General features: G+C 33.6%; 1 protein-coding gene across 22 annotated transcripts in view; it reads right to left on the bottom strand.

Annotated features, from left to right (window-relative positions):
• Positions 1-16,961, bottom strand: part of TENM3 (teneurin transmembrane protein 3) — a 1,314,113-nt gene that overhangs the window by 1,248,994 nt on the left and 48,158 nt on the right. For all 22 annotated transcript variants that reach the window (XM_042015030.1, XM_042015032.1, XM_042015041.1 and 19 more), the window contains exon 2: positions 13,057-13,173. The gene's annotated coding sequence lies outside the window, so the exon portion shown is untranslated. The remainder of the gene's footprint in view (positions 1-13,056; positions 13,174-16,961) is intronic.

Genomic DNA, 16,961 nt, shown 5'->3' with positions numbered 1-16,961 from the left:
TAAAAATACACTAGAACACTATTAAAATACTGTAAGTTATACCAAACTTCAGGAAATGAAGACCAAATATAAATATCCACTGATATTTCGAATAGATTAGTTCACATTAATAGTTGAGGATGATGGATACTTATTTTAAAAATTTATGGCAACAGGTTATTAGCTGGCTAATCTTTGGATTACCTCATTAGGATTATTATTTGCTGTTTATCCATGAAGCTATAGGAATTTTCTATCTTAAAAAATTACTTTTAAACCAGAACCTCATTAATCACTACAAAATACAATGTAGTTTTGGCAAAAAAAAAAAAAAAAAAAAAAAAAAAAAAAAAAAGGCAAAATAAATTCTTTACTGAATTGTAATTATTACAGATAAAAAGCTGGACAATTATGCAAATTTTAGGTATTCTTTGCATGTAATTTTTTTAATATATAATCTGTATTTGCAACAGTACATAATCCACTATATGTACATAATTTATAGATCATAGAAAAACAAGAAACCTATAAACAATTTCTTTAGAGACAAGATGAGAGTTTCACTCCTCTGATCAAGCAGGTGAGGTAAAATGAGGATGAATGTAGGCCAACCAGCATATCTGAAAGATCCTTTAGCAGCTAATCTCCTAATTACTTACACACAGTGAGGTCAGCTATGGTTCTGCTTTTTAAGGACAGCATCTAGATTTTAAAATCGTATTTCTCATCCTGCCTGTGGAAAACAGGCAGACATCCAGTTATACAAACTGCCTATACACATACCAATTATATGGAATATAATGTGCTTTCCATTATTAAAATGGCATACACAGAATAACAAGACTAATTTTAAGGTACTAAGATTCTGCTCTTTTGCCTCTCACTTAATTAACCCCAAACAATATAAATAAAAAGTTATGAACATCTCACATTTTATTTCTCTACTCTATCAGCTTGTAAACAAGCATAACCAATGTTTACTTAAGATGTTAGATAAATACATAATAAGAAAAAAAATTCCCTTTTTTCATCTCAAAAGTTCAAAAGAATGATGTTTTTTGATCGAACATAGTATCGAAGACTGGGTCACCTCACATGAAAGTCACACAAACTCTCAGAAAAAAGGTGCTGGAGAATTTTTCTTTGATTATTCAAATATCAAACATGCTTTCCAAGAAACTCGTTCAAAAATAGAGCAACAGCACTGCACCTAAACTGTCATCATTTAATATGAAGTGATAAGAAAGTGACACATAATGAAAAACAGCCTGAAGATGGAATTGCTTGTCATTAAACCTTCATCTCCTCCTCAGGCACACTGAGAAGATCACAAGACTCCATTGTGCTGGAAGAAGTTCCCTAAAGAGAAAGTTACCTAATCTTATACACACACAGAGACATGTGATATGTTTCAACTAGAAAATGGAGTCTGAACAATCAGGTAACAGGAGCTCCCTTTAGAAAATGGGCAGGGTTTAAGGAGATATGTTGAATTTCTCAGGGTGGGTAATGCACTTTATTTTGCTTTTCCTTATTGGCTGTATTGGGAATCATCATGGATGGGCCCCAGAATCTGACTTGTAAGTACAATGTCATCAGAAATAAAATATCAGTTATAGGAAAGTCTATAAATAATAACTATAAATGTTAACAACTTTTCCTGCAGGTGGTAGCTAACCACCAACATAAAGATTCAAAACTATCTTGACGATCTAATTTTGAAATTAGAAATATCTGAGTTCTTTATAAAAAACTAGTAGTTAGGACTGAATTTAAATACTGCCTCTTCCAGCTACTGTCTGTTCTAGCAAACTAATTTGCGTCATGTCTGCAATGACTCATGTCCCAAACAAATATTTTAATGCATGTTGCTTGCAAAAATGTGGAAATTCAAATTTTTCAATATAGGTACTTGCAAGGAAAGTTTTTGAAAAGGACAAACTTTTTGGTCTATACCGAGCATTTAATTTTTTCTTTTCCCCTGCTTATTTCTTGAGGCACTTCCAACTCTCTCCAAAGAGTAGACTCCTTGGTTTAGCCCTGTCAGGTTAGAAAATATAACTTATTGAAGCCCTTTGGGTCTTCAAGGTTAGCTTTGTAGAAGTATAATGAAAAATATTATTTTATGAAATTTTGCTAACACTTATAATCTGATTCATTTAGTATCTCATTCTCAAAGTATCTGAAACCTTATTTTTAGTAATCAATTATTTGCAACATTTAAATTAAGACATCCAGAGGTTTTTTTTATTTAAACTCTTCTTTAAAAGAAATTTAATTTTAGGAAGAAAATAGAAAGGAAGTATTTGAAGAGCTCAAAAAAGAAAACAGACTTGAAATTTCAGCTCATGAAAAAAAAATGTATATCTGGTAAACACAATTTGATTTTAGTCTTATGATCTGCAAGCAAAAAAACCCCAATAGGTCAACAACTACTTTTATCACACGCTTGGTCTTGTACACCAAAATATCCTGCCTGGTGATTCATTTCCAAAACTTTGATTCCACACACACTGTGGGGTTTTTGATGAATCTGAATCCTTAAGACGTCAGGAAAATAAATTATAAAATCTATGTGTTATTTGACCACATTTTAGAACAGGGTTCATTTATGCCAAAAAGGAATCACTGTAAATAGTTGATAACCACCCTTTTTACCTGAAATTTTCTAGGGGCTCCAAGAACAAAAACTGGGTTTTCAGATTTGTTCTGTTAACACTTGGTACAGTTCTGAGCATGGGCGAGGCTGTGTTTGACTTATTTTGACAAAGTATGAAGAAGAAAAGATGTGAAATCTCTCAATTACACTAAAGGAGTAGAAATTCATTACGTGTAAGTTAAAATTATATATAGTTCTTCCAATCTTCTACTTTCAAAAGTTGCAAGTATGTTACCACATTAATAATTACTGCTGACAAATTAACAGACAACACTTGTTATTATTAAAAAATCCCCATAATTAAATCTCAAAGCAAAAGAAATTTTTGAAAATATTTGAGTAAGTGATGTTTAAATACAACTGCTAAACCATCAAATTAATCACTGGCAGTAAGATCTTAGCACATGCTTACCCCTTATAAACATTCTAATGCTATTACTCTTCAGGTTATAACATTTCCAAACCAGTAAGACAAAAACTTCTGTTCCTAAGAGGTCCAATAGGACCTTAAAATACCTGTTATTTTTGATTTGATTAATATTCTATGTAATAATATATATCATATAAATTTCATTGCAACAGAACTTATTCCCTAATAAAATGCAAATGCTTGATCCATCTATATTAAATTCAACCATTTTTATAATCAGAAAGTACCACTTCGCTGCAAAAATCTGAAACTTAACATGAAAAATGAACCACAGAAAATAGGCCTGGAGGGAATCTTAGTAATTAATTTGGTCCAGTCTGCTGCCCAATCATCAAGCAGAAAAGAAAGCTACATTCTGGTAGGGCATCACTAGCCAAAGAATTTTGCAGTGCAACTGAAGTGAATTTTTTACATTTAAAGAAATTTGGTAACTGTTCAAAGATTCTGCATCTGTTTGACGTTTTCTGTTACAATTTAAAATATGTAGCATTTGGAGGCATTTTAACAATTTAATACTTTAGAAATTTAAATCCTTCAAAACCATAGAAAATATCTAAAATTCAAAGTGCAGGACAAAGAGAGCAGAAAAAAAGAACTAAGAAACCACTGTCTATAAATGGTAAATTTTGGCAGGGACTTCAAGATCAGTTTTTCCAAGTGTTATATTCAAGGGAAAACAATCAAAGTGACATAGATTGAAGCCTTTAGACACACCATTGTAGATTAACAGAATTTATAAAAACTTTATGGGCGTGCTAAGGCAAATAGAGTGAGTAGTTCTGTTAGTATCTCCCTTAATGAACCAATGTGTGATCTATGTTGTATAATTCTCTTTATTTGATTGCTGTTCAAGAGAACAGTCCTACTGAATTTGAACGAACTGTTACATAATCAGGTAAATAAAAACCAGTCTGATTTACATTTTGAAGTGAACAGGTCCAAATGAAATTAGAATTAGATTTTAATGAGATTTTGTAAAAGATGCAGTAAAATAAGAAACCAAAATGAAAATGAATACAAGAAAAACATTATTCCACCAGTAATGTCATTATTAGCTGGAGATGTAACATTATTTTTGTATTCATGTGTTCTTTCCCTTCTCAATTAAAAAGATAACTGAAATGGTGTTTACATGCATATACCTTCATATCCACACTATCATATCTCATATATATTTGTGCATGTGTTCATCCTTACTGAGATCACCAGAAAGTCATGTGAATATGATAATTATCCTTCTAGAGAGACATACAGGACTATGCAAAGGGATTGCTCAGGTCCTTTATTAAACACCTTAGCATTAACATAAGAAGCTTCCATCTTGCTGCTATCATCTGAAAAAAACGCTGGAAAAGATGGAAAGTGTCAAAGATAATAAGGTAGTTTATAAAAACCAGCTATGATCCAAAATAAAACAAAACATATTCATAGTTTCCATGTCTCTACATGCTTGGGGGACTGAAGCTAAACAAAGATGACAGGCATTTATGGAGAAAAAAGCAACCAAGATTTTTTATTTATAGTAAGATTTTGAATAATTAACTTTCAATTTTTTTTATTTTATCTTCAAGAAATCAAAACAAATATGGATGCTTGTGCGGTCAAATTATTCTTGGGTTTATTTATTATGTTAACAGTAATGCAACTCACTACCTCAATATTTTTTTCCATGATTGTGTTATTTCGTACTCACAAAACAAATCTCAACACAGAGAAGTTAATTTTAAATCTACAGAGACACAAAACCATGCCTATATACAGTATGAAATTTATGTTAGTGTTTAACCTAAAGCACACTAAAAAAAACTGCCTTATCCAGTTTAACATCCATTAAAAAAAAAAGCTTTTGTATGTTTGTTTACTCTATAAACTTCAGGTTATTCCTTATTATGATCTTGCATCTTTTACACAATATATGTTTCCAACTCAGACAAAAAATAAGTTCACTATTAAGATCAGTTATGAAAATGTTATTCCTGTTAGCTGCCTTTCCCTCCTGTCATGGTTTAACCCCAGCCAGCAACGAAGTACCCCACAGTCACTCACTCACCCCCCACCAGCAGGATCAGGGAGGGAATCAGAGGGGTAAAAGCAAGAAAACTCGGGTTGAGATAAAGACAGCTTAATAGGAAAAAAAAGATGAAGGTGGTCTTAATTAAAATATAGAATCAAATCCTCTCAGAATAAGAGAGAAGTCTGTTTTCTTCAGTCAAATACTACAGAAGTACAGCTACTAAAAATAAAATGGCTATCAGTGAGATTAGGTGAAACACCCACTCCAGACTCTTGTGAATCTAAATTGCTTTTCCTTAGAGAGGTTATGCAATCTCATTCACATTGCAGCAAGTAGAAAAACACTAATTTATTCATTTCAGAAATTAAAATGTTATTTTTTTAGTTTAATCTAAGCTTTTCTTTCTGCCCTTCTTGTCTACTCTTAAATTAGTTTCAAAAAACTAAAACACTATGTATTTATTAAACATAGCTTGGTCTGGTGCAGTTGATAAGAGGAGGGAAATGTGAGGCATTCAAGGCTACTCTGCAAGTACTTTCATTGCAATGGGCCTACTGCAGGTTTATCACTCAAATATAATGATAAAATGAAATTTTGAAGCGATAAACTTGATTAAAGTTCACCAGAAAATGAAGGTAGGTAATAAAACTCAGTTACTAATGATGTGTGCATACAAAACTATGAAAATGGATGTGTACAGAGATACATATAAAAGGATGCAAAATATATACATCTATATATTTAATTGTATTTGAATACATTTTTAGAGAACTAATGTTTACATTTGCTTTGCTACTACCCAATGATGCATCTCATCTGGATTTACTAGACTTTAAATACAGACTCACTAGTACAGCTCTCCTACGCTAGTTTTTTCATCTTTTCATTTTCTAATTTCCATTCCTTTCAGGTGAAAATCGCTTCAGTAAAACAGATAATTGCTTCTGCTTTGCAATGTCAAACAGTTTGCCTCAGGTTACGGCAGTGTCTAAAATTAAGATGGGAAAGAAAGTTCTCATTATCTTTCTCCGTTTCCAGCAACCTTTCATCTCACCCTCTTCGCTGGTGTCCAAAGTCGTACTCTCCCTATTGTTTATTCTTTTCTACTGTTTTCTTGCATTTAGTTACAATTTTAGTTCTGCTCTCCCCCACAATTCTTCACCTTCAGTCTCAGTTATGAATGTAAACACTTTACAATGGCTAAAGAGGAAACCTAGAGTATGTGCTCAGTGCACAGCATTTTCAGTACCGGTCGTTAATCTTTGTCTTTCTACTTAATTTTTATGCTAAATATTCTTCTACATCTCGAAACAGAAAAACAAAAGACTCTTTTGAGACCGCTTATATAGACACTCTATTCTTGAAATCTTGAAAAGTCTTAAGATAAAACTGTCACTCATTTCCATATGCATATTTTCCACAGTCTTGCCTTAACTGTCATCTCTTGGCAGTGAAGTTCTAAAACTGTGTCCTCACTGTTAAAAAGACAAAGTACAGACTGACAAATGTGAGGCAATGATAACATACAGTGGCTCCTGCTGCTGGGCTATCAAATTTTTAAAGCACCAGTGAAGCAACCAATCATTATGAGTCTCCTTCCATTGTTACCATGAAACTATGCTTTTATGCTGGAAGGACTGAAGAACAGTTTTCCGTTTTCTATTCAAGGGAAACTAGAGCATGGTGCTGATAATGACAAGGTTGTGGGTTCCATTCCTGTATGGGCCATTCAGTTAAAGCTGGACTAGATGATCCTTGTGGGTCCCTCCCAATTCAGGGTACTCTGTGGTTTAAATTTTAGGCCTCCCTTCAGCTGGATAGCACTGCATGACTGGGATCTTTCGCTGAATATGTATTTGTGATTTTTTTCAGTCGAACCCAAAAAGCTAGATTTTAAACCGCCAACAAAGACATTATGTGTGAGCTTACCCATACAGAGATTTGTATTTTCTGTATTTGTGGACTTCAGCAATATTTAATAGAAACAAATAAACAAAAGTTATCTGATGTAACAGGTTGCCTAAATATATGCTTTCCTTTTCCCAGATGAGCACTAAAATTCTTTATTTTGACATCAGTCATGAAGAATGACTTTTGGGTCCAGTCAGAATGCCCTCTTACAAGTGAAATTCCAAATGTTTTTTGTGAAAGTTGGAGAGCCCAAGCCTCAAGGAATGGGCTCATAAGACTTTTTTGGCTTTTGTTTGATAAATCAACAAGCATCTTGTTTACAGAAGTTCAATTAACCCAAAATATTATTTGTGTAAAAATACTGCCCCTAGAATCAATTGCAAATTAAAACTGTTTTAATTGTTTGATTATTTGAAATAGGCATTAATGAAATATTATTATATTGCAGGTTTATATTTTAATTTTGTTCTCCCCTGGCACACTTACACAGCAGAACTAAGCTCATACAACTGACATTCAATATAATTTAAACGTATTATTCAGTTCTAAAAAAGAAATAGCTGAAATAGTTGGATGAGCATCATAGCATTTCTTTATTACATTCTGCAAAGGGTTTTCTTTGAGTAAAAGAGAAACAATATCCAAGTGATTTCAATTCTTTTGCAATTAGTAAAGTCATAAGTTCAGTTAAATATAACTGACAAAAGCATTAGATTTAAAACTATACTCCTATTTGTAGATTACCACTGAGATTTAACTGATATATAAAGAAATAATGCTAGTAGTATCTAATGTTAAGCTTAGTCAAAAATTATTCAAGTACTCAAGTAGAACTGAGAAGAAAATTGATTTTAAAATGCAATGACAGTGCAATAAAACTCTCAACATAACATATAAATGTATTTTCAATTTAGTTTTCATTAGTATGGATTTTCCTTAGTGATTTGACACAATATTTAATGAAAAATGCATCATTCTTCAGCAGTTTACATAGATGTCATTGTACTAAATTTATTATTTCTTTTACTGTAAGCAGATATAATGAAAAAATGAAACATATGTTTCAGTATGCTTTTTTATTAGTTAAAAAAGTTTGGTGAGACATTTCAAAGCAATTTTTTCAAACTACTGCAAGCAATTACATTCTACAGTATATTATTGACCTGTAGTTGTTCTCCTAAAAAAAAAAAATTAAATATAAATTTATACACTGCATATTTAGTCTATATTTACAAGACTATATACACTCCGTATACTTTGCATATATTTAGGCACTATATTTATATAAAGTCTATAATCATATATAGATATTAAGTGTATTCTTAAAACCTGTGAATAACTTATTTGACTCATCAAATAAGTGCAGTCATCAGAAAAACCAGAAAAGACACATTTCTAGTGATTTACACAGCATCGTATAGGAACACACTGGATCATATAGAACCAGCCTCAGAGGAACAGACAGAATTTAATTTCAGATGCAGTATTCTCTGATCTCAGTTACTTTGTTTAGCAACATGGATGCTCTAAAGGGTTGAATGAAAAAAGGCTGGTTGGGTTCTTATATTTTGGTGCACAAAATGTTCAAACATATAATTTTAGGAGATTTCTATAGAACACATGTTGCTGGGTTTTGTCTGTTTTTTTTTTTTTTTTTAAGCTATAGCACATGGCCTAATTTTGTTATCTGTCATGTAAAGGTGCATGTTAGATGTTTTCACCTTTTTCAAAATGTTTCAGAGATTGGCTCAACCAGATAGTCAAGACAGTTAGGAAATGCTTCTGGCATCTAACATAAGAGGGATTATTACACAGCTGAGAACAGAAGCAGCAGCAAAGGAAAGGGAGTAAAGCTTAAGCCAGGAAATGCACAGAAAGCTCTTCTATCTAATATAAATGTTTGCAACTCTACTGTCTGGAAAAGAGAAGGAGATAAAATTCAGCAATAGTTTTAGGCCCTTCATCATTTAATGAACATAGGTTAATAGGATCATGGTACATTTCCCAGACTTATGAACTCCTCCTTACTTCCAAAGTCTGGCTATATGAGAAGTCTGTTGCAGTCATGGATCATTGCTTAAATTCTATCATAAAATGTATTTATTTACCCTCCCCACTGAGATGATATTCACATTTGACATTCTTGAACCTCAGCTGTTCTACATGAATATACACCGGGATCTATCTATATGAAGAAAATAATCTAGATTTAATTTGTGACAGTGAGAACCAAGAACAAAAAGCATGAGGGAATAAACTTTAGCTATTCCTTTAAGAATTGAGGAAAGAGAGGGTGGTTATTCCCTAATTCAAGGCAAAGCAATAAAGAAACAAATTAGCAAGCACAGTAGCCAGGGAACAATAAATATGTCCACTAAGTTAGACACAGTGCATATGTGGCTGATAATTTAACACCATGAAAGGGGATTACAAATCTGCAGTGGCGCAGTGAAACACTAAACTCCAAAAAGATTTAGTGCAAGCAACACAAGGTAGTGTTAAACAGTTGACAAAAGATAACAAAGAAAAAGCAGACACAGTGTCAGAGATTTCATAATACTAAAAGACAAAAGGCCATCTAAACACGTAGACATTGCATCACTCTTAGTGTTGGCTTAATCTCTACCCTTTGAAGCAGCAGCTTGTCCAGCAGCTAGAAAAAAAAATTCATTAAGGACAGGCTATCTCAAAAAATAAAAAGGTTTAAAGTAAGCTTTGACAATTTGAAAAATCAATTCATGTGCCTAGATTCATATTTTAAAGAAATACAAATCCCTAACCTAATCTATTACAAAGTAGGATTAGAAATAAATCAAGTGGTTCTGATAGTTTCCTGAACTACTTTAATGCTGTTTTCTGTTGAAGAGCTGTATTATTGTGAATCTCACACAGATTAATATTTTATACTTCTAGGAGTAGCATCTCAGGCTAGGACTGAGAGAAATAGCCTAGAAATAAAATCAAAAGATGTCCTAAAAATATTTGCTATTGCTAACCAGGTTTCATTAACTACTTCTGGTCTTTTTCTATTAAAATGACAAAACTGAAAGACTACAGTTTTCTATTCTATCATGGGAGGAGAAAAAGAAAGGAAACAACAATTAAACTAATTTGATAAATTCAGCAAACACACACAGTACTGACATTTATCACATAATGATTCAACAAATATTTCCCAAATAACATTTCAAAAGAAGTGTGTGGATGAAAGGGCACATACATAGATTTTCCATCAAGTTATAATACTGAGTGAATTTTCTTAAATGTTTCAAATTACAATTTCCTAAATTCCAAAATGTTCTCTTACCTACCTCGGCTTTGTCAATAAAAACCAAACAAAAACCCAACCTTCCAGATTTTAACTTACTGGCAATAAACCTTCGTAAGAACAAAGTTATTTAAATGGCATTATCTGCTATTTGTCTTATTCTATATTGCCATTTTTTCCCCACTGAGTGCTAATAAGTGCGTGCTGTTGAAGAGGTTTACATTCAACATCTGTCAGTTGTATCCAGAAGTAGCACCTACAGGGAACTGTCAAAGAGATTGCTATTCTCCTCTGTAGCACCAGCAAATCTGTCTCACATCATTTACATACAGATAGTTATAGGCATTCATCATTTCATTATGCTGACTGCCTCACTATTCTAATGTATAATGTCTCTTTAATGAGCCTCAGAAAATACAATATTCCTTGATTTATGACTGCTTAACTGAAAAATTATACAGATTGACAAAAACTCATCATAAAGCCTTTTTTGTGTTCCCACTACCTTGCACTTTAAATTTAACAATTACTCTCGAGTTAACTCATGATCTGCTTCTTTGACAAAAGAAATTATCAAATTTTACCACACTAGGTTTCACAGTCATTGCTGTTTTAATAAATATACTTTCACTTCCATGAGAAAGCAGCATAGAATTCAACAAATTAAAATAGATCAGTTTTTGTCCAAGAAATAAATGTATTGGACAATCTGTTCCAATATTATTATATGTCAATTACTGTATACTTCCTAAATTATCATGTGGAATATTGCTGTACTGGTCATGCAAGAGTGACTCATAAATGAGCCAACTTACATGTTCAAGTAAATTGAACTATGGTTTATTGTATGAACTTCAATTATTTTCTACACAAATGCTTAGCACTGAAAAACAACTCTGCCATTAAAAGCACACTGAAGTTATTACAAACATACCTAAAACACCAAACAGAAAGCTGAGAAGAAGAGGCAAGCACTTCATTTGACTGCACCCAGGCATTTCAGTTTCCCCAGCTGCATCTCCCTGTGTTTATAGATATATCAGCGCTCCTCTGGGGACACTGGGGTTTGAATACCCAGGCTGAAAAGGTTTACAAACTGCTCATGGTGGCCATTAGAAGCAAGAATTTTCATGCAGTATGATAAAACTTATGATACATTGCTTCTGACAAATCCACAGCTGACAGTTGAATGTTTTTAGCATGTAAGAAAGTGTTGAGCTCTGGCTGAAGTTTCACCCATAACAGAGATAACTGCAATTTTTTACTCTCCCATCTAATATAGTTTAAGCTGACCCTAGAGACAGTCAGTCAGTATGCAACTCCCTCCCCCCTGCTCAGCCATTCTTTACCATACAAGTTTTAGAAACATCTTAGCGAGACCTTTCCCTCTTCTCAGATGCCACTCCTTACAGAGGGTTCAAATGCAATGAGTGCAGATAAACAAATGAGCACTGAGGTAACCTTACACTGCCTTATCTCAAAGCATCACTTCCTATTTCCAGATCATGAAACCAGGCTAAAAAGGCTATCCCTTCAATGCAGTAGAGATGTACAGAGATTTAAGCAACAGATGGCAATCTACATTCCCTAGATCCCTGCAAAAAAAGTCAACTTTAAGTGCAAAATCAAACAAAACAACAATGCAATACTACTAAACATTTAAAAGCTGCTTCAGTTATGATATGACAGGAAATAAAGTGCATAAATGACACTGATATGTTTGACAATGACAAGATAAATGCTCAATAAAATAAAAATTTTTATTTCATAATTTTGGACCCATATTTTAATTCCTTTGCACTGAATATTCCAGTCAACATAAACATCTGAGTTTTAAAGAGCCAAACTTCTAAAGAATATAGATAGAGTATCCCCTAATCAACACCATGTGTTTTTACCATCTAGGAGAATTCACATATCTGCAGATTACAACCATATAAAATGACAGCCTATCAAATAAGTCAATACAAAATTGTTTAAAAAATTTTTTTTACATTAATAAATCACAGTAATTCCATGTTGTTACTTTGTATGCAGAACTTATAACTCTGAATCCAGAAAACTAGTATGTCAATCAAGTATCTGTTGCCAATATAAGGCCTTAATTTATAAACTTGGATACTTCATGAATTCAAAATATCTCAACATCTCCATTCATTCCCATAACAATAAAGAGATTTATATCTCGCTTGTAGTAGTGATAAAATCCAATTTAAGAACTGTTCAGTATTTACTAATCACAGCATATCCTTAGACTGTCACTCTGACCATCTCAGAACTATCTGTCTGTGTCCCTTGACATTAACTGTGAGGCACATAGCCAAGGGCAGCCATGGACAATATTTATGCTGTCTGTTAGTGCTCATATTGTGCCTCTCTAGCTGGAAGAGACTATGATTAGTTGTTATCTTAGTGGCACAGAGAGAAGTTGATAAGAACAAATACAGATACCCGTATAATCCCTTCATGTTACAATTCTATTTCTTGCTTTTCTTGCCTTACAAATTCGTTATTTCATCTCCATAGTATACAGAGTTACCACTTCCAAAAAGTGGCTAATAATGCCTGTGACTGATGATTTTCCTTTCTCAGTCTGAATTTCAGAAAAGGCAGTGGAGGAACATCAGAACAAGCTTTAAGCCTTCGCATTGCTCTTTCTTACGTGTGCATATAAATACGTGTAACTGTTTTTCTCTGGTAGAATACTAAATTAGCCATTTTCCTTGTAGAGTACTGAATTACACAGAAACCCAAAAAATTTTATAATATATTTCCCACTGATTGAGCCTACTTACAGGAAGGCGGTGTTGCAAAATGATTCAATACTTCAATCAGTGTAGTATGCGCATCAGAAGAAAATCCAGAGTGTGTTCTGTTCCTGTGACCAATTTTCTATCTTTCTATAGATACACCTAGGAAATAACCAGTACAGAGTCAGTACAACTAAATACAGAAAATAACATAAACCAAATGATTAGAAATTAAAAAATGAGAATATGTTGAACAATAATTTATGGCAAAGTCCATACAATTATTCATCAATATGGAATTATAGAAGACAAAAGTTCCAGATTTGTCTTCATTTAATTCTGTAGTACCCAAGTGATTCCAGAGTTCTTCAATCTCAAGACTGCCAAGTAGAATCAAACAGATGTTATCATTACACCTAAACAGCCATCTGGTAGCCTGAGAGAAGAAACATAATGACCACAGAGGGAACTTGTCCAGCCGTCCAAAACAGCACAACTGTGTTTCCATTCAGCATGTAGAACAACTGGAGTATATAGAATATATGAAGTAAACAGACATGTTTATTTTAACAGTACAGTTAATTCATCATTTTTGTCTTTCAGTAGAAACAGAAGAAGAAGCTTCTCTTCTTTCAGATCTTATTTACATACTTGGCAGAATTCTACAGAAAGTAGAAAAGTTAGGAATAAGGCATAAAGATGGCCTGTCTAGGTATTTCATAAAGGGGGCAGGGTTCAGATTATCTTCACATCTAAACCAGTACTGACAAGGGCCAGTACTATTCCCTTTAAATAGCTGCAGTCAAAGCTGGACCACACTCCACATAAAAAAAATTTTCCCCAGGAGATAACCATTCTTACTTTATATCTTACTGCTGCAAATTAATCCCTGCTACTTCTTGTCTTATCTAAATCAGTTTATGCTGATCTCCTTTCTCAACAATTTTATATATTGCTACCCTCATTCTTCCCATTTCTTAGGTTCAATAAATTTGGTTCAAAGTCTTCTTCTGATGCCTTTAATATTTAATTTAATTTAATGAACAATCAATAACCAGGTACATTTTATTAGTCCTTTTAGAAACTTAGACAACTTGAGCCTCCAAGTTGTTTCACTGAATGCTTACACATTATGCTCCTAAAGATCTGTGGAGATCAAGTGGATCTTGTTTCAGCAGTTTCTATCCCCTGTGCCTTTGCCACAGACTATCAACCCAGGAAACAGAAATTAGTATGTCATGCCTCAAATTCATAAAGGGTGATAGAGGCATGATGTGTTTTCAGATGTGTCAAAAGATGTCTGCCAGGCATTCTAGCACTTCTTGAGATCTCCTACTGCTGAAAAGAAGGAAAACACTTGTGTAAGAAAGCAAAAAATATGGAACCAACTACACATGTAAGAGTATGGCATGGTAAATATGCTGTCCCCATTCTTACCTGAAGTATTACAGGGAATTCCCCATCTTGCATTTATGCTGTTAATTATTCCTACTTAGTGAGTGCTTGTGCTTGCTCTCACCAAAACTGTATGTCTATTATTTTCTAGTATTTGTACAATTTATTGTGATTATTTTAAGCCTGAGTCCTGTATTCTAAGCGACGGAAGCAAGATTAGCACCTACTCCATTTCCAAAACTACCAACAATGCCATAGAATAATATTACACCCAGTACAGACTTTTACAGAATTACACTCCTCCCCCCAACTGTTACTGTGGAAAGGAGTGACTGCAAATAAATATCACATCTTTTTAACCCAAAAAACTTGAATACACTTTTAGTCTAATCTTATCTAGATCACAGTTCCCTAGCTTGCTTAAAAGAATGCCATGCATAATTATGAAAACAGCAGTTTACAAAATTAAAGTCATATATCTTCTAACCCTTAAGGCTTGCTGCAGTTTTCAAAGAGATGGAATAGGAATGACTTATTCCTCAGAAATCTATGCAAGCTGCTCAATCTCAGTATCTCTTGCAGATGTGTATAAAGAACAGTTCGATAATTTCAGGTCCCTCAGGGAAATTCAGGTAAGACAACTATGTACAATTCTTTGGATATTTCTTCAGGTCTTACTGTCAGCCCTTTTCTGAGCTTTTGAAATTTCACCATCCTTAAGTTCTCAAATATGATGTTACTATACAACATGTAAAGATTTGTTTATTCCTTCATGCACATCTTTTGTTGCTATAAATCAAAGAGTCTTTTCACCGAAGATGCAAATAAAAGATAGTTCTTTGTTTCTAGTTGAGCTTAACCTCACAGTTAGATTATCTGTATTTAGTTTTATAAGAAAAGTTCATAATTTTTGTGTGATTAATCTGTTATATTTACTACAATTATTGGATTCTAACATCACCCATCCTAGATTCCAATACTGACCCCTGAATCTTCCACAGCTTTCTATACAGAATCAACTAGGTTGGAAAAGACACTTCTGACCTCACACAAAGAGGCTAACAGAATATGAGATAGTTAATTAACTGTTCCTGTTTAATTTTTAATGTTTTATATAATTGTATGTAGATTTGTCCCACCAGCTCCTCTGATCTTTCAGTGGAGATTTCCTTTAAAAAACATCTTTAGCTGTTTAGCTTGCACTAATTTTCATGCACAGAAGGGATTTTCCAAATTTTTGAGTATGTTTAAAAATGAAAATGAAGTCTGTTATGTTTTTAAATACAACTGATTTTCAAAATGGATGTTTCTGTTTTGGGACATCTATATTACACTGCTGGGTGAAGCTCTTTAAATAGAGAAATATATTCATTAGATTACAGGAAGTATTTTAATTATAAGAAAGAACACAGGAGACAAAACCAGATGAATCTAAGACCACTCAGAACAAGTGTCTCATTTGCCCAGGTCCACCTGTGCCAGCTCACAAGAAAGATAATACAGGGAGGTCTCAGTTAACCAGACGTGTACACGTGTGCATGAAGACCTTCATAACATGGCCCATTCCTCAGCTGATTCTCCTAACAAGCTGAATTTAATAGCAAGTGTCACATTGTCTGGTGTTCCTTTACCCTGTTACAGAAACTGGGGAAGGATGCTCTTCCTCTTGAATAAACTAATGAACTACATGTTCACTACAACAAATGACTTTATGTGCCTTTGTTGCCCATATTTTTCAGCTTCTCTGCTACTCCAGATCAGTTACGCCCTTCTTCCTCCTTCTCAACACTTCATCCTCTCTGATCTATAAGCTTAATTTGCTTTCTTTAATATTAGGCTGGAAATTAGGAACTACAACTTTCCACAAGCCTTAGTGGGCATTGTATACTTCTACTGGATTATCAGCAAAAAACATAGTCCACTGTCTAAGAAAAGTGTAAAACAGGACAATAAGTCTAAACCAAATGTGCTGCTTAAACTAGGCCTTGGGATAGCTGTCCCTTTGGCATGTGAAAGCATGAGAAATCTCAGCTATCCCTGGCGAGAAGGCTATGTTAACATCTGTATCTCATTTTAAGTACTAGATTAATTTTTTTCATAAGACTTTCTCTGGCTTCTCTGCTCTGTAATATCCCACCCTTAACATATAAAATGACCCTAAGAAAAGCAGTTCAGCCCTGTAATTCTACTACTTCCATGATAATAGCATCCCAGATAAGGAATATCTATCAAATGTGTCAGAATATTATCTATTCATTCCAGTCTCCTTTCTTGCCTTATTTTTCTTATCTTCCAGCAGCACGTGCCTGGGCTTCTACTCAACATCACTCACAAAGCTCATAGATAAATAAATCAAAAAAATGAGTAAAACCTCAAAAATAAAATTTAAAAAATACCGACACCAAACACACCCTCATACACTCTTTTCCCTTTCCAAGTCTGGAGTTTTTTGAATACGATTATTTCCTTTCCCGTGACAAAACACAACCTGCCTAGAAAACTTCACCATCTCCTAAAAGCCTTGCAGTGAGAAAGGGAGGTGCGGTGAGGTAGGG

This window comes from Corvus kubaryi, unplaced genomic scaffold, assembly GCF_017639235.1.
Source record: "Corvus kubaryi isolate FWS band 111438036 unplaced genomic scaffold, C.kubaryi_AGA036_p1.0 split3-131, whole genome shotgun sequence".
In the NCBI taxonomy this organism is placed as follows: Eukaryota; Metazoa; Chordata; class Aves; order Passeriformes; family Corvidae; genus Corvus; species Corvus kubaryi.
Note: the sequence above shows the minus strand (reverse complement) of the source record. Positions and strands in the feature narration are given on the sequence as shown.